At 45.8% G+C, this 18,596-nt stretch overlaps 1 long non-coding RNA gene across 1 annotated transcript in view; it reads left to right on the top strand.

The window, feature by feature from the left end:
* Positions 1 to 18,596, top strand: part of LOC133512222 (uncharacterized) — a 38,930-nt gene that overhangs the window by 1,196 nt on the left and 19,138 nt on the right. The window contains exon 2 of the long non-coding RNA XR_009798130.1: positions 15,271 to 15,321. This is a non-coding gene — a long non-coding RNA (uncharacterized LOC133512222). The remainder of the gene's footprint in view (positions 1 to 15,270; positions 15,322 to 18,596) is intronic.

Here is an 18,596-nt window from a genome sequence, read left to right as displayed (position 1 = left end):
AAAAGATGACGCGCTGTGGCGACCCCGAACAGGACAAGCTGAAAGGAAAAGAAGAAGAATATGTCATCTTTGTCGAGGCCGATTTGTTTGATACAAACAAGTCTTGTCAAGGATCTAATTGGATTGTGGATTGTTCCGGCTGGCGAGTGGCGTTCTATTCACGGGTTGCTTCTGTGGTCACGCCGTGGCAGTCAAAATTGGAGCTTTTGGTCCCAGATCGTCGAGTGTGACGAGGCTCCTTTTAAAAGGAAATAACAGCTTAAGTTCTATTTTATCTCCATACAGAACACGATTTCCACATCTCATGACGACAAGTCCAAAGGTGTCCGATTAAAGAAATTGTCAAGATGAAAAAAAAAAAAAATGGCCTCAAGCAGTAATGTTTCTATTTTGGAGGATCTAATTGGCTAGCGGAGCGCAAGTCACCTGACGGAACCTTTCCACGTTTCATGTCCAACTCATTTACATTAGCGGCACGAAAACACGCAAGCTTTAGCCCAGCACACGCAGAACTTGAACACATCACAAGATTGTAACTATGAGAGATGACACACGCTATCGCAATAATTGTCCAATTACATGAAATAATCCACCCCAAATGTTCTCCTTCAACACGCCGAAGATAACTGAGACATCGCTCGTGTCACACACACGCACGTAATATACTATATATGTACTCACACACATCCCTCCCTCAGAGAGCAGTGGGGGGGTTCATGTGAATAATATTAACTTCAAGCTGATTTTTTTTTTCTTTTTTTTTTTTTTTTTAGGAAGCCATCTGATCAAGCTGTGCGGTACTGTACATCAGTGACACGCCTCCTCTAATACATCTCACACACAAACGCGTCGACTGTATCTGATGACGCATAATAACGCACTTCCATATTCGGAAGATCCAGTTACTTGAAAAGGACCCAGTTACACTAATAGAGCTGTATAAATCCAACTTGGTATTAGTAATAGTATACATCAACACGACTATTAGCCTGTTAGTACTATAGACACAACTTCTTCTACAACTGGTGCTCGTCCTGCTGCGCTACTTTTCCTCGTAATACTACTGCCGCTGTTGCATCAGCTAATTTATGACAACTATGAATAGAGCCATAACTTTCATCGCCACTCCTACCACAGCTGCTGAAGTCGTGAATATTGCCGAGGATAATATTTTATTACGATTACCGTGACGTCCCGCTGCTACATCGTGATTGATATTAAGTGTTCCTTTTTTTCTTGAATTGGTTTTGACAGTACACAAGTAAATCCAAGTTTAGCATTGCATGCCTTCACTTTAGTGCCAAGTGGCACCGAGTTCTCGGATGTACGTAGTTAATGCAGCGTCATAATTGAGGGTTTTTGTTTTTTTTTTTTAAAGGTAAGAAGAGAGAGAGAAACAAGGCCCCGTACTAAGTTGCGGCAATTTTTATTGCCGTTGTTCCCACAGAGCAAAGAGAATCCAGTATATGCGTATTATTTGTGTGCGTTGCTGCTCTCTTTGTGTCTGAGTCGATAAAGCTTGATAAATGCCATAACCGGAAGTACCCGTAACATCAATGGTAATTTTTTATTTACATAATGTAAATCATCTAAAAACAAATTGGAAAAACATCTTGTCAAAATTTGTAATTAAAAATGGAACCGGTTTGCATACGTTCACGCAACTGGGGACCGACGGCATTTGCGTTTGGCAACTTCTTCCACTTGTGTGCGCAGCATAATAGCTCAACGCTGCTTCGGCATGTTTGCTCTATACTGCGCCCTCCACTTTTGACCCGAGTCTGTCGATGTGCCCTACTGGGTTTATATTCCGTTAATATTTCTTTCACGTATTCATGACCTAAACCGTTTAGTGATTTATAGACCGATAACAGAACTTTAGAATCTATACGAACTCCGACTGGAAGTCAGTATAACTGCTTTAGAATTGGAGTGCGAGTAGATTGAAGACTTTCTGTGAGTGAATCGACTCCATAGTATGTAAATGGTGGGATTAGGGCCTGATACGCACAAGTGTATATTGTTACAGATGCCGCACAGAAAAGATTTAAAAAAAAAACAAAACAGGAATTTACCACTTTGGTCATATTTTCTGGTGTGCGCTCCGATAACCTCAATACAGAGCACCTCACACTGAGATTTTGTTCCTCCGCCAATCTCAAAACAAGCCCTCAGAGGCAGAAATCCCGTGTGATCTCAAAACAAACAAAGACGAAGAAACATTTCCGTGTATTCAGCGATCCCGTTTTTGAAAAATGGTCCCCAAAAATGCTTGCGGAATCCACGATTATCCCAAAAAAAGAACATCGGGTAAGACGCGTTTGTTTCCTTGTCAGAGCGCTTCATCTGTTCCATTTTGTAACTCATAAATATTCCACACCTCTAATATTTGAGATTGTCGGTCCCGACCTTTTTCGAACGCGATTATCGGGACAAATGCCCTCGTAACACACCTCATACATGAGATGGGCTGGTATTTGACGCTGTTGGTCGGAAAGGGACCAAATCCAGGCAAAAACGGACTCTATTATGTGTGCCGGGGCATCTTGAAGTCTCAAGGGCAGACTGAAATAACTATTGTTGATTAGCAAGATGAAATTTCGGGATATATCTTTGAGAGTGCGGCCACGGTGGACATCTGGTTAGAGCGTCTGCCTCACAGTTCTGAGGCCCAGTTTCCAATCACGGCCCCCGCCTGTGGGGTTTGCATGTTTTGCCCGTGCCTGTGTGGTTTTTCTCTGGGCACTCCGGTTTCCTCCCACATCCCGAAAACATGCATGCTAGGTAATTTGCCCGATTGTGAGTGCGAATGGCTGTTTGTTTCTGTGTGCGCTGCGATTGACTGGCGACCGGTTCAAGGGTTGGTAACCTCGCCTCTCGCCTGAAGATAAGCTCCAGTACGCCCTTGACCCACCTGAGGATAAGCGGTACAGAAATGAATGATGATGATGGGGAAAAAAAAAAATAAATTGGAGGGCGGCCGTTCCTGGAATACTTGACAAAATATTTATATATCTAAATACCTATCAATTCTAAAATAAAGCTGTGATGGTGACAAGCCCAATTTATGTGTTGCTACTCCATGTGCGTTAAAGTAGTCATTTGAAGGTGTCGCAGTCCCTGCTGCCTACTCTCCTGCTGCGGTGGAACTTGGAACTTTCCACTCTGCTCCTGGGCAAAGCTCCGCTCATTAGTCACCCACCCGCACCTGCAATGCCCAACTCGAGCTCCTCATCTCGACCCTTTCGAAGCTGCTTCCCTCCGCTTCGGCTTTACCAGCTTGTGCCAGAATTCCAGTTAAGCTTGGTTGATCCTGACCATTCTTCGTCAACCCCGCACCGGGGACCGATCTCGCTTCTGTTTCCGACCAAGAGTTTGACTGGATCTGTTTGTCTGATACTGACCCTGCTTTTTACTTGCCTCGAGTCTGTCAGTCAGTTTGGCTTGAATGAAGCCCTCCCATCTGGGACACGACAGACCCTGGTTTTTAGACAAAGGTACTTGAAATCCAGATCATACTCTTCCCTCTTTGGTCGTACCTTATTTTTGAAAAAAAGAAATCTCCATCGTTGCCGGAACTCTGTCTTGTGTGCTGTTGGGTTCTGCCACTCTCTATGGGCACACATGAAGCCAGAAGAGGACTGAAGGTGTCCTTGAGGAACCCAAGCTTGTGATGCAGCAGTTCAGATCCCCCGCAAGCAACGTCAGCGTGCGTCCTCTACAATTTCTCTTGGCCCACCTCCAGTTCTAGCTCCATTATGTTTCCCGCAGATGCTCCTGAGCCATGGATGGGCACCCCAGGACACCACAAAGAAGACCCCTGTTGTCCTAGTCCAGCTCCAAACCTTTCCCCCTTGCCTTCACCCTACACTGGAGAAGGAACTGGCGAGCAGAGTCCTCTCTTTGGGGATCACCTCTGAACTACTCGGACTAACCGGTGATGTTCTACGGCCCCCCGCCCCGCAGGTTGGAGGGAGTCCTAGTCCAGCTCCAAACCTTTCCCCCTTGCCTTCACCCTACACTGGAGAAGGAACTGGCGAGCAGAGTCCTCTCTTTGGGGATCACCTCTGAACTACTCGGACTAACCGGTGATGTACTACGGCCCCCCGCCCTGCAGGTTGGAGGAAAAATGTGGCACTCCACCAGAGGTTTATACCTCCTCGGTGGAGTCCAGGAAATTGTCACCCAGACGTATCGGTCCAATGCCCAACCTTTTTTTTTTTTTTTTTCAAGATATTCTCTACGTGGTCTCGTATGCCAGACCGGAGCATATCCCCTCTGATAAATGAAATTGACTGTACAGCTTCTACCACTGCTACTTTTATGGTGAATATTACTCTGGCTAGCACAACTTCATCCACTTTTTCTGCTCCTGTTGCCAAGCTACCGTTAAGAGTCAAACAAACGACCTACTACTACTAATAATGACACTCCCACGACTACTGTCACTGCCACGCTGCAAATAATCCCAACGGACGAGGAAGAGAGAACAATAATTTTACATAATATCGACAACAACAGTGAACCATCTCACAAATAAATGGAAGATGTATTCGTGAAAATGAGTTTTCAGCGCAGTGCAAGAACACACACAAGGAGAGAGATAAATACGCATTAACCACATTTGTGCCGAGGGGGAACACATTTGGTGCATCCATGCCACTGAGCAAGCGCCACCCACCCTCCCTCCCCAAAAATGAGCCTGGAAACCCCCGCGAACAATTTATCGAGGTCTTTATCGCCATGGCAACACCGAATAGTTTTGATGGCGCTCATTCCTCATCCGCCGAATCACAGCACAGATTGACGCGCCGTGGCTTGTTACTAGGGGCGGCGTCCGAGCAGCGAGAGCGAGGGGGCCGCAGATGGTTGGAACCGATTGACACTTTGAAGCGAGCCCCTGCCCACAGTCACAACTGGCTCCTGCAATATTGATTTGAATGGATGCAAGCGAGGGAAAGCTAGTGGCCTATGAATAAGTAAGTCCTGGATAACAATATGAGCTCAATCAAAAGCTACTCCAACTGAATCAAATATCTGCAACCCTTTGCCGCTTTCTGGAGGCTCGTCAGCCAGGGTGGGGAGCGAGTACGCCGCTGAACTCACGGACGATACTACGAACAGGAGAAAACCAGATAAACGAATCACTTTACAGTGCCCGCCCTCCCGAGAATCATCCTTCAAGTGTGCCCCAAGGGGAGGTGCGTAGCAACTTTGTCATCAGCGCCTACCCGAATGGTTGCAGGCGGTGCATCCAACTTCGGACACCGTGCGACGAAACATCTCAATCCCGGTCAGAAAGCCTTAAAAACCGCAAAGGGCCAGATTAAGCACGCCTGCACCCCACCCCTGCCCGGCCCCGTTACCGACATCGTAAACACAGACGTGTCAACCCGAGCAAAACACGTCTGCAGCCATCTACACGCAATTATTAAATAATCATGTGGTTTATGGTTTTTGTCACGTTATTAAAGTATTGATTTTGACCTGCCCCAGCGCAAGCTACTTGCTGTTATCTTGCAGTATTGATGGATTCCGTAGTTGCGATGTAATAGGGGAAATATTACTGGACGGTTTTATGGAGGTGAGCATTGACTGACGCCACCGTCAGAAAAATGGTCAAACATGAACCATCACATTTCAGACTTTGTGAAATTGGTAAATATGGTTCTTGTACGGTGGGAAACCTTCGGGGGGGAAAAACTACCTTTAGCGAATTGATTAAGCGATCATCAGTGTGTGTGTTGTCGCTGTGGCGAAAGGGTGAGGGCGCACCGTGGCATGCTGGGAATTCAGGGCCCCAATCCAAGTCGAAGCTCGCCGGGCAGCGTGTCCAACACGACCGGCGCGCCGCCGGCATCGTTGACGCCTGCGTCCGAACTCAACACCGTCCCTCTGTCGTCTCGCCTTCCTTCACCTTCCTCAGCTGTCCGTAAGTCGTCGTCCCCCAAATCGGCCCTTTCTTCACTTCAACCTCCGAGCTTCACATCCCCTCAGCGCGTGGCGACATGGCAGACGGGCTGCCACGCAGACAGGTGACCGTAAACAATTAATCAACATGGTGACACCTCTGCATCTGGTGGGCCCAACACGGGGAGGGGGGCTGTCAGCTAGCAAAACAAACCACTCGCAACTCTTAAACACGCCACAAAAAAAAAACACACACACACACACACACACACTTGGCCTAGCGAGAGGCTACTAAAGTGCGGAATTTTGACATTAAGAATTATTTCAAGACAGATCAAGAGAAACGTTTCAAAATGGCCCAATTTCAACTTGTGGTCAAGTGAATTGAATGTTTTGTTGTTGTTTGTGAGATGATTCGCTTTAAAAGTGCAAGCGTGGTGCGTATTCCTATGCGGCAACTCGTGGGGGTCGGGGATGTTTTCCTCCATACGCCCCCCGCATGAAAGCGGGCCCGATTGGCATATTCATATGGATGAGTAACAGGTGATGAATGTCAGAAAGAGAGCCGGCGCTGGCCTATTGTTAAATGGGGGGCGGGGGGGGTGTCAGGGTCGATGCAGAGGTCGTCATTTACCAAACTTATACCAGCCGTCAAGTATGAAAATGAAAAATGCCTTCGATTTAATGTAGATTTCAAAAACAAGTGGGGAGGGGGTATGCATTTCCCCTACTTTTTGGTTCAACTGTTGGATGTGTTGCAATTTTCCCGTTAAAGATTGTGAAGTTGTTTCCCGCGTTTGCGTTTCAGATTTTGCAAATGTCTCAAACAAGGTTTGTGTAAACGTCACTTAATCCGTAGAGGAAGGGGGCACATTATCTTATTTTTGGACTTATATTGCATTGATGTCTTTGGATACATTTTCGCAACTGCTTTTGCTGAGAATTTGGGAACTATTGAGGGAAAGAAGAGCCTGAAAACTGTTATGATATTTCTACAGCTTCTACCAGATTGATTCTTTTTCAGGGACGTTGATGACTATTTAGAAAATTAACTCACGAGAGTCCTTTTCAGACTTCATCAATAATTGGGGGAAAATAACAAATTCTCAGTCAGTTTTGGACATTTCTAGAACCCATTTCTTGAATACTTGTTCATAATTATACACATTGAACACAATAACTTGTAGTATCCATTGGAAAAAAAAGTCCCCAAATAAATCTCCATACTATTCCTACAATAGAGGGATGCTGTGAGCCGTTCGTGACTCAACCTTGGTTACAAAGGGTCTTTTTTCCGCATTTCTACCATTTTTTTTTCCAATGGGTTTATTATGTTTGAATGCCTTAATTAAACTTTCAAAAAAAAAAAAAAAAAACAATGCATATAAAAAAAAAAAAACTTGTCATAGGTTGCTTTTGAGATTTCTGCCACTTTGTCAATGGGGGGGGGGGGGGGGGGGGTCATTAGCTGGGTGCATTTTCTTTTTTTTTTTTTTGGGGGGCGGGGGGTGGCAACGGGGTCGTTGTTGTTGATATTAAGAGCCGGGAAGGTAGATTATGCCTCTGCACCAACACTCCCGGGGATTCTAATAACAATGGCGGGGTCCCAGGGAGCCAGCGAGGTGCGAGAGCTGTCAGGTCCTTTTGTTTCGGGAGCCCACTCATTACATTACAATCCCAAAGATAAGGCCGCTCTCATTGGCTGCGGAAAAGCCACGGAGGAGGAGCTTTTGTTCCTCACTGCATGCACACCTCTGTGCTTTTGTAAAGCTACAGGAAATGCGCTCCTGAAAGATTGGGGGGAGCAGAAATAAAGAGGCGCTATGAAAAGATGGCGGCAAAAGTGGCCGTTCCACCGAGGTGCTCATTACTCTGCCAGTAGGAAACTTGTGGGATGAGAGCTGATTGTGTTTGAAGGGAGGTGACGTGTACGGTGGTGGGCTGCTTGTTTGGAAGCGGGGAGGTGGGCTTGCGGTGGGCTCCCTCTCACGCATCGTACTGCAAGTGTCACACCGCAAGGTAGGAGTAGGCGGCAGTCGGGAAGTGAAGGGGGAAAGGTCCACGAGGAACATGCGTGCGCTTTGCTTCATTCTGCATTACTTGGGCGTGATCGCAAAATGACTCAAGCCGCGCCGTCCGTTACACCAAAATTCTATAAATAATACGTCGTCTTATTGGGACACTGCAAAAGTACCACTATTAACTTTTAATCCTTCCCCAACAGAACCCGGTCTTTTTTTTTTTTTTTTTAACCCTATCCTGTAATAAGTCCCAAAACGTGAACTGTGAGGAAGAAATATCAAAATAGTTTGACAAGAAACAAACACTTTGGCGACCCGATGGCGACTCAAGTCTCCGCCGAGACGAGCCGCGTTGCCACGGAGTCACGGTGCAATCGGACGTTGGATTTCATCGGAGACATTTTAGCAGCTCCTCTTTATGCGGCCACGACGGGGAACAATCTGAATTCATGTCGTCCCCAAAGCGGATGCAAACGTGTCGAATGAAGGCCACGTCGACCCTGTGGCAGTATTGAAACGATCACGTCAATATTTTGGATTTGATCGACGTTGTTTTGTGTTCCCGGTGAAAGCGCCGGCAAGATTTTGATTGGTCTCCCGGGTCCCAAAGTCCTGAGGAGTCTCGGCGACAAACCCCGCCAGTTTTTCCCTTCGTGGCAGTATCGACTGTTGACAATTTGAAACCGGTCAGGGATCCCTTTGCGCACGTTTCAGGAAATATCTGCATTTTGTTTCGTCGTCTTTTCAGCAGTCCCGCTCGCCGACCGCACGCCTATGTCGGTCGCGGCTTGATCGGATTCGCTTCCGCCGGTGTGAGCTCCAGATGGGTATCTCGCTTTTTGAAAAGGATGTTAAAACGGGCCAGTCGTTAAGGAAAGTCCGCAGGATGAAGCCATCATGAAAGAAGTCGCCGGCTCGCTTTCATCACCTCGCCGACTTTTCTGGGCTGCTTTAATTCAAGACAGCTTGCCGGCTTGCTTCGTGCAAAGATGAAAAGATGATCGTTGATTTTTTTTTTTTTTTTTCTTTTTTTTCCCTCCAATCTTTGATACCTTGCTTAACTAATACTGCACATTGACTCAGTATGTACGCTGCTATACTGCTCGATTAAAGCAGTTTTTCTAGTGTGAAAAATATTCCTCAAAGGTAAAACAAACCGTCATCATGTGTGACATTAAAAAATAAATCAACAGGAGTGCAATGATATAAGCATATGCGTGTGTGTGTGTGCAAATTGAGTTTTTCAGCGTGACAAAAGCAGCTTTTAATTGAATTAAAGGCAAGGTGTTAAAGTTGCAGATAATGCAGCGACGCATATGAATGGCGGCGTGAGTGAGGCCCCCCCCCCCCCCACCCCCAAATGCCCGCCAAATGAGTGTGAATATTCAACATGTTCCCCTCCGCTTAACTCTCACGAGATCGTCGTAGCGCTTCCCTTCCGCTCGGCCTTTGAGCAAATTCTTTCTCAGGTCCCAAAAATCCTGAAAACAAAAAAAAATAAATAAAAATCCGATGTCCTGGGAAAGCTGCTGTTTTTATGTCCTTATTCATAGTCATATCCTCGGCACTGGCTGACACACTCAAACATGACTTACCACACTCTGTATACTGTATATTATGTGTGTGCGTGTATTTTTGTTATTTTTGACTTAGAAGTCAATTTATTGAACTAACCGAGGAAGCTTTTGATATTTCTGGAGCGGTGCTGTTTGATTGACATTTAAGTCTTTGTTTGTTTCAGTGTTTTTCCGTTAAATCTGCCATACAGCCGAGACGAGTGTGCGGTCACCGTAATGCAGCCCAAATTAATTTGGAATAACCGGAGAAGAACGGTTTGACGGTTAAATCCCAAATGGCATTTTTGAAACAGCACGTCTCCCAAGTCGGACGAGCGCCGCGGGGCCACCCTTTGAAAGCGAGCGGCCTAATGATGATTTTGGGCTTCGGAACCTCGGGGACCTCTGACCTCTGCTTGTGTCTTGACGCGGGTTCCCTCGGGTGCCAGAAAATCGTTCGGACCTCACCGAGGGCGGGCGGGCGGTCACGGCCATGGCCGCGGCCCGCCGGGGTCAGAGAGGACAGGAAGGAAGCGAGCCGGTGGCGTTCTTAAGGTCAGACTAATTGTCGCGGACATACGCCGTGCCTATAGTTAGACCGTGCTGGAGAGAATGGCGAGCGTGTGCGTGCGTCCGTGTGTGTGTGTGTGTGTGTGCGTCTGGTGCTGACGGTACAGGTGTGGACCTTTTAATTAAATACCACTGCAAAGGTTAATGCACACAACCAGGAAACTGAAACACATCTTAAAATACAGAGCGCACAAAGTGTGCAATTAAAGCTGTTTCATTCATAGTCAAAAGAGAGAGAGCAAAAAAATAAATAAAATTATAGTTCTCACGAGATTAGGTACACCTGTTTTATCTTTTTAGACATGAATCGTTTTATTTACTTCACGGCAATTTATTTGAACACTTTGCTGTTTTTTTTTTTTTTACACCACAATTTTCTGAAAATGTATATTTAATCATCTGTTAACATTTTATAATGTTTCTGGGATGGAGTCAGTGACATAGTTTGGCCGACCGGCGGCGACGTTCGTCTGTCTCAATGCGTGCCTTGCGGTGTACTGGCGACCGGTCCAGGGTGTGGTCTGGCTTTGGGCCGACATCAGCCGGGACGGGCTCCGGGTCTTTGCAACCGTGCACGGCAAAAGTGGCGCATTTTTCCCAAAAATGTTTCCAAGATCTTTGTCAGAAAGAAGCTGCAATGCAGGTTTTGCTCGCCGTTCTAACACAACATGTGAGCTCAAAATCTCATTTTTCTCCATAAATGCTGGAATATTTGCGCCGCATTTACATATCCGTGCATTGTCGTCAACTTACTCCGCCGGCATGTGACCCCCACTGAGTTTTGTTGTCTCTTGCCAACGCCAAAATGTAATTGCCAGATCAAATTCCTTTCTTTGTGAGATAGAAAAAGATGTTCGATTTGATTTGTAATCGACACGAGCAAGATTAGTTTCATTCTTTTGCTATCCCGAGCAAACGTGCCCCCTTTTACGCTTCCGCTCGCCCGGCTATTCCCAGGCTTATTCCCGTCACAGCCGTTTCCAGGGTTTGGAATGCGGCGGTGTGCCTTGAAGCTTTGAGCGCCGACTCTGGCCTCTTTTCAGATGCACAGCTTGGGCTCGGCCTCAAGTCCTCGCCACCTTTTTTCTCCGCCGCCGCTGCCGCCATTTTGCCCCTGTTGCTTGAAGTGGTCCAACAAAGTCCTCAACACTCCCGAAGAGCCGGCCAACGGTGGGACATTTAGGATAGCCGTTGTCCCACAAAAAATAACAACAAAAATGACTTTTTAGGGACCAAAACATGAGCAAAATGAAAAATTAATGCAATTTGCAAATACGTGTTTTTGTACTGTTAATGTCACATCATCAGCTCAGACTTTGATTACCAAAGTGACATCCTTTATTTACAAATATTATTTATCCAGTGGCCAAGCTCCAACTTCATTTACATGTACCAAGTGAATTTTCGCCATCCAAATCAATTCAGACGGCATTAATCTGCCCCAGCCTGACCCAAAAAAACTCAACCATCTGGTAAAGAACTTTACTGGAGAATATTGTAAAGTAAAAAATCAATCAAAAGATAATAAAAGGAAAGAATGTGTAATGTAAATCATCTTCACTGAAGTGTTTGTTTGTTTGTTGTGGGCGTGGCCTTGTGAGGGATTTCGGGTCCTCCCATCCCAGGTTCGCTTGAGCACTTAGCAGGCGGGTTCTTCGGTCTGAGCGTCTTCTATGTGCTCCTCCTTGCCAGGTTTTCATTTTGTATTTGTGTGTTCGACTGTTGGTAGTCTTGAGCAACGTGCCGAAAGTGCCTCAGCGGCCGTGGCTTCTTTTTTTTCCCGTGTTCTGCTTTTTTTTCACTCTGATCGAGCGGCGCCATCTGCGCCGTCTGCTCACTCGTTTTTCTGATTTTAGCTCGCAACACAAAGCAAAAAAAAAAAAAAAATCGACCAGGCCGAGGCTCAAAAGTTGGAGCGCTCATAGTCAAAGTATCACCGCAATGACCCGATACCTAAAAATTGCCAACTTTAGATGAAAAGCCGCGATGGGAGACTTTGTGACACTCGAAAAACGTGATTTTCCTAACAGTAATAAACACATTATCTGTGCAAGCATCACCTCGGGCGCGCTCATTTTCACTTCGGTTTAAACAAGCTCCCTGGTGGGAAATTACTGTCACAAATTAGCTTATAATTAGAAGTGGCACATAATTTAATTTGCAGTACCCGTCAACTGAACATCACAAATGATTACGATGTCAAACATGTCAGAAAAGATGTGAAGTTCAATAAGATTTAAAAAAAAAAAAAAATGTTACTGATGGTGTGAAAACGGCACGTCAAAAAATGACGCTAAATTAGAAGGCTCCTTTCTCCCAATTAACAAAGTTTGTTTTGTCTTCTCTTGGCACAAACCCTTTTTTTTTTTTGCCATTTTCCAGCGTAATTGTGTTTGAAAGGAGCTGAAAGCTTCTCTCGGTCCTTCTTCATGTGATCTTGTTTATTCATGCAGATTGAAGAAGCAACATTCACGAGCAGCTCTGCGCCGGCACCCCGGGCAGAACGGCATAATTAAATGTATCGACTTAACAGGACGCAATGAATATCCAACGCGCAAAGTCAAGTCAGGCGCACAGATAAATTCAAGCTAAGGGGGCTAAAGAGGGACAAAAGGGAAAATACATTCATTCATTCATCTGAAGGAGCACCGTGGAAGAACTCTGGCCTCGTGTACTTATAATACTTAGCAACCTCAGAATATAGTTGATAGAAGACTGGGATATTTTGCATGAAAAAAAAAAACTATTTGTCAGGGAATAGTTACAGCGTGAGCGATTATTTTGACACCTAAAAATAATCATTCTTTTTGTAATCATAATTGACAAGTTTGAATTGAGGTCAATTGTTTTTCTTGTCGACAGTGTGATACTGAAACGGACACCTGAAAAAGTCTTTGTCTCCTCTCAAATCACCCACCCGTCCATTTTCTGAGCCGCTTATCCTCACGAGGATGGCAGGAGTGCCGGAGCCACTCCCAGCTGTCATCGAGCAGGAGGCGGGCCGCACCCCGAACTGGCTGCCAGCCAATCGCAGGGCACAGGGAGACAGACAACAGTCGCACTCACAATCACACAAACGGGGCAATTTTAGAACCTCCAATGAATGTTGCATGTTTTGGGGATGTGGGAGGAGACCGGAGTGGCGGAGAAAAGCCACGCAGGCACGGGGAGAACATGCAAATTCCACACAGGCGGGGCTAGGATTTGAACCCCGGTCCTCAGAACTGTGAGGCCGGCGATCTAACCATTCGCTCCACCGTGCCGCCTCTAAAATCAACAATTTCAGATTCCCTTCTGGACAACGTTTGTGGAATCTCCATGGAAACTACACATTAATGTCCATATGGCTTTGTAAACGAAACTAATTCAATGTGAGGAAGAAGAAAAGACTTGTTGCTCAAATATGAATCACGCTTTTTTGAACAAAACTGAAAGGTAAACCGATGGATAAAAATGTGATGACGGTCTCACTCAGCATGTGATTATGATTATGTCATCTGTTTTCTTCTCGCAGACACAATGTCGAGGCAAAATTGCTCAAGCAACAAAAACACAAAAAGTACAATGCTTTATGCTTTATTTTTTTTTCTCTGAGACAAGTATGCTATTACTCTGACCATAATTTCACATCTGCCAAAAAAAAAAAAAAATGAAAAGGGATGATGCATTTACCAAGTCTCCAATCAGATTGTAGGATCTTGGCCTGTAATCGTGATGATATTGCAGAGTCCAAGGGAAAGCGTTTGAACAAGAAAATACATTGTTGACATTATTGTGATAATATTTTTGTTTGGTAATAGAATTTCCAGCAAGAACAACAAATCAAACCACATACAGGAAAGTGATGACGTGCTTACAAAGCCAATCCAATTCATGCCATCTTTATATTTTGGCTTGTTCGAGGGACTGAGCTACTTGGACCCTCAGATTAGGACCATTCCGGTCCCCTTGTGGGCCGCTTTTCCGGCAGGAAGTCAGGTTCATGCCCAGTGAGAGTTGGACTCCGCCGAGGTTGCCGTTGTGGCCGAGTCTGTTCAGAACTTTTATGGACCGAACTTCTAGGCGTGGCCGCGATGTTGTCTGGTTTGGTGGATTCCGTGTTGCCTTTATGCTTTTTGCATATGATGCGGTTCTGGTGGCTTCATCAGCCATGATCACCGAGTCTCGCCGGAAATCAGCGTCTCCCAATGTGAGACGGTCGTCCTCAGTCGGAAAAGTGTGAATTGCCCTCTTGTGGATCCAGGAACGAGATCCTGCCCCAGTTGCCGGAGTTCAAGCGTCTCATCGGTCTTGTTCACGAGTGAGCAAAGAATGGAACAAGAGATCCATTCCAGTGACGCCCTTTCCTTACTAAAAACTATTGCGACAGCGTCACTCAAACGCACTTGTCATGAAATAAAAGCTGTAAAAAAAATGTCAGGAAAAGCAATTCCTCACACTGCGGTGTGAAGAAACAACAGCGGCTGTTCTGTGAGTACCCGTGAACAATAGCTGCAACCCCCGTGCAGCTACTAGAAAGACATTTGCACGGCTGCACATTGTGATGTAAATACGGTCGCGCAGGGCCATGAATCCAAATCCCAACGAGCTCTAAATTGTCCAATTCCGGTGCTCTTACAGTACCGCCAATTCAGAAGGCATCAGCATTACAATTGCTCGTGTTGGGAAAACACTCGAGGCGCGTTTGGAGTACATTCGATTGCTCCAGTTGCCCAGAAAAAAAACAAACCCCAAAAAAAAAAAACAACCCACACACACACACACACACACAAGACAGATTTCAAGGTAAAGGTTGTTGGAAATGTGAATTGTTGTCGCGCATCTTAATGCCAGAACGGCCATCGTGTAAGTGGCCCATTAACCGGTTCCTACTGGGGATTGACTCCCTCGGCTTGTTTTTAGCTCCTCCAAAATACACAGTACTTAGTACACGGTATATGGCCCCTCGCAATAAATTTAACAGTGTATTTTTTTTTTTTCTTACAAATATAAAAGAAAGAAGAGATAACAGAGACCATACATTTGATAACAAATTCGGTCTTTATTCTGTGTCGCGTTGGACCGAGCAGATGTGGCTGTTGGGTTTGTGGCGAACGTAGTTCAAAATACTGTTGGTGTTCAAAATGTTGCCTTCCAGTTTTTCCTCAAGTCATGAAGTGAATGAGTTGTATTACCCTCAGCACCATAAAAAATCTCTCTGGATCTTCCTGTAGGTTCATCCAATCATCGGCGAGTCCCATCACACCGCCATTGCGCCTATTGCGGTAGGATATTTTAGTCATTTGCTGATGTGCTTTTTATTTCGCTATTGTTAGGGTTTTGTTATAAGTTGTGTATTTGTGTTTAGCACATCGAGGCCACCGTACTGCACTCACTCATTAAACCCAACCCAAGCAAATCACATTCGCATGAAAGACGACATTGTACCAGTTTAGCATGCCAACCAAACTTGGTGGTTCATGTCAATTGAAGTGACATCAGACGCTAGTAAACATATTTTGTGAAACGTTCACGAAATACCAAATGGAACACCCGAATAAAGTGAGCCCTTTTGTAATGTACGGACAACAACAAAAATGCGGGTCAGGCTGTTTTGGGAGAACCAAAAGGGAAAACGCGAGGAGTTCAAGGACTGCTCACACGATGGGAAAATTCCGAGTCAGAGAGAAAACTTCATAATGTGAACAGCACCAAATCTGTAGGCATGGTGGGCTCGTGTCAGATGCCGCCGGGTGTGTGCATTGCGCTTAAGAGGTCGCTCATCCTGAGTGTGGGGAGCATTGAATGATAAGAAGAAGAATAATGCTGATCATAGCCTTCCTAATACATCTTATTGTAATCTGCTATTCAGCACACATGCTAGTCATATTTCTCAAAACTACCGTATTACGATGTTTTTAAAGGTTTTTTTCAACTAATGTTGCAAAAATAGTACAAATTCATGATGTGTCGATGCCTCAAAAGCTGCCATTTCAAAAGGTCACTTTCTGTTCTTTTTTTATGCTGTACATTCTTAGCTCACACGCATCTGACGTTAAGTGCAAAATTTCCAGCGTGATGTTCTTGGAAACCAGTCATTTCCAACAAAATCAATCAGTAACAGCAAGAGACAGCAGCAGAAAGCAAATCCTTCACTTGCACCAAGTTAACTTTACCCATCAGTGTCCCTTTCCTATTGCCGTAATTTCCGGCCTACGAGCCGCGACTTTTCTTCACACGCTTTCAACCCTGCTGCGGTTTAGCCGGTGACGCGGCTAATTTGTGCATTTTTTTTTTTTCGCTAACGGCCGCAAGGGGACACTCGAGCGGAAAAGGTAAGAACAAGTCCGGTGGAATATATGTGCCGAGGAAGTGACTTTTATCGGTGCTGTTAGCGCTGCGCAAGCTAGCGTCTTGCTGCTGTGTTACTGGCGCGCGTCTCAGTGATATTTACCGATAAGTTCTATTTTAACCGGCCCTGTTAGCGCCAGCGTTAGCACCAAACTAAACGCCGCGCTTGCGCCGTCTTTCTTTGTCAATGTCTCTCGTTTCAACGCGGGTTTGAACGTGGCCACTTGTGGGTTTTACACAGCTGGGACGCACTTATGTACCAAATGGTATTTCCTTTACAAATGTACTTGGTGAAGCTTGTAGGCCGGGATTTACGGTTTTTCTTGCGTATTGTTCCATTATAGCTAAATGTAAAGATTATCAACAGTAAGTGTAGATTTTTCCCGATTAGCAATCAAACAACGCAGTGTTTGCTTTGCCCAGCCAGAAGCACAAATTCAAACAAAACAATTCTTGAAGCGAGCAGGTTGGCAGCGACGATGACGTCGCTGGCACGGGGCATCGCCTCATTTTGGCGAGCGCGTCGAGCGCAGGTGGGCGGGGCGCCGTCCCCGGGGTCCGCGATCACAGCAGGTTAACCTGGCGCTGCTTTTCCAGAGGACTGATTGCCAGGCCCCCCTGCCGCTCGAGGTAAACCAACAATTTTCCATCAGCGGGGAACATGGCTTTATTAGTAAAAGTAAGAGGGGGGTGGGCGCTACAGTATACGCGGGAGAAGGGGGAAATTAACTTCATACGTACACTGATGGTGGATCTAAGACCTTAATCCTTTTTGGGGCACTTATTGAGCTACTCGAGATTGGAAATGGGAACCCTGGATGATTATAAAAAGGACTTTTTTTTTTTTTTAATCTTTACTTTTCAAAATACACAATGAAGCAAAACACGGTACAAAGATTTATAATTTTTAGATAAGAGGTAAACAACCTTTTAGAAACTTGGAGCGACTACTCGGGGGCTGATTTATGTCAGGTGTTGCCGGTTTCGTGCATAGTTATGAAACGAATCATTTGCGCGTAGACTAATATTTATAATTTCATGATCTTCATTTACGTGAAGACCCTGATATCATGAGAATTATCAATCATAATTTGAAAAAGGCGTTGGAGCATGAGGACCGTGGTTCAAATCCCGGCCCCAACTGTGTGTAATTTGCGTGTTCTCCCCGCGCCTCGACTTTCCTCCCACATCCCAAAAATATGTATTCACTTGGAGACTCCAAATTGCCCCGTGGGTGCGATTGGTTGATTGTTTTTATGTGCCGTGCGATTGGCTGGCGACCAATTGAGGGTGCACCCCGCCTAGCTGGGATAGGCTGCGGCACGCCCACCATCCGAGTGAGGATAAGCGGTACAGAAAAGGAATGAATGTTTTTTTTTTTTTCCCCCCAATCAGTTGTATCAATCTGCGGCCACCACCGAATTCATCTCATCAAAGTGGTTTGAAAGCAAAATACGGCAGCGCACACAGAAAATCAGATATTTAATTTTCACATAGGCGAAACCCAAAAAGATGCAAAAGACGATGAAATGTTCAAAAACAAACAAACAAAAACCCAGACACGGGCAAGTTAGAGGGTAAACAAGAAGAGCCTTCTGGTTTTCAAGGTCCCCATTTGTTTTTCGATGTTCCACGTCAGGCCGGTGAGCTGCGGCGGGTTCAAAGGTCATCGGCGGGATTACAGCACATGTAAGGACCCCATACTGCGGCCTGACATGTCCGCCGGCTTACGGTGCATTTTTCTCTGACAAAGGAGGGTCACACTGGGCCCAGAAGGCGCGAAATGCTTTCAAGCCGACATGAGAAGAGAGAGAAAGAGGTTATTTCCTTCAAGGGGCGTTTTCGGGGGTTGGCAAAGTCGAGCTCTAAAATCAACCCGACCGCTTTGGCGTGGGTTGCATTCCGCCGTGTCAGATAGTCCCCGACGCGTACAACTGCAAGTCGGGTCCACCTTTCAGTATTTAGCCCCTTTTTTTTTTTTTTTTTTTTGTACCCTGAAGGGCCACCGTATTTCTTATTTCATTCTTACGTGGGAGACGAGGGGCTCCAAAATTGGTGGGAGAGAGGGGGCGTCGGGCGGCCCCCCGATACGGCACTTGCGGTTCTGATTTGAAATCAGTTCTCGCCGCAAAGACCTCCTCCGGGTTTTCTGCCGATCCCAAATGAGAACTGGTTGCACGACGGCGAGACGCCGCCTGCCGCTGGGCTG

The sequence above is a fragment of the Syngnathoides biaculeatus genome, chromosome 14 (genome assembly GCF_019802595.1).
Source record: "Syngnathoides biaculeatus isolate LvHL_M chromosome 14, ASM1980259v1, whole genome shotgun sequence".
Taxonomy (NCBI): domain Eukaryota; kingdom Metazoa; phylum Chordata; class Actinopteri; order Syngnathiformes; family Syngnathidae; genus Syngnathoides; species Syngnathoides biaculeatus.
Note: the sequence above shows the minus strand (reverse complement) of the source record. Positions and strands in the feature narration are given on the sequence as shown.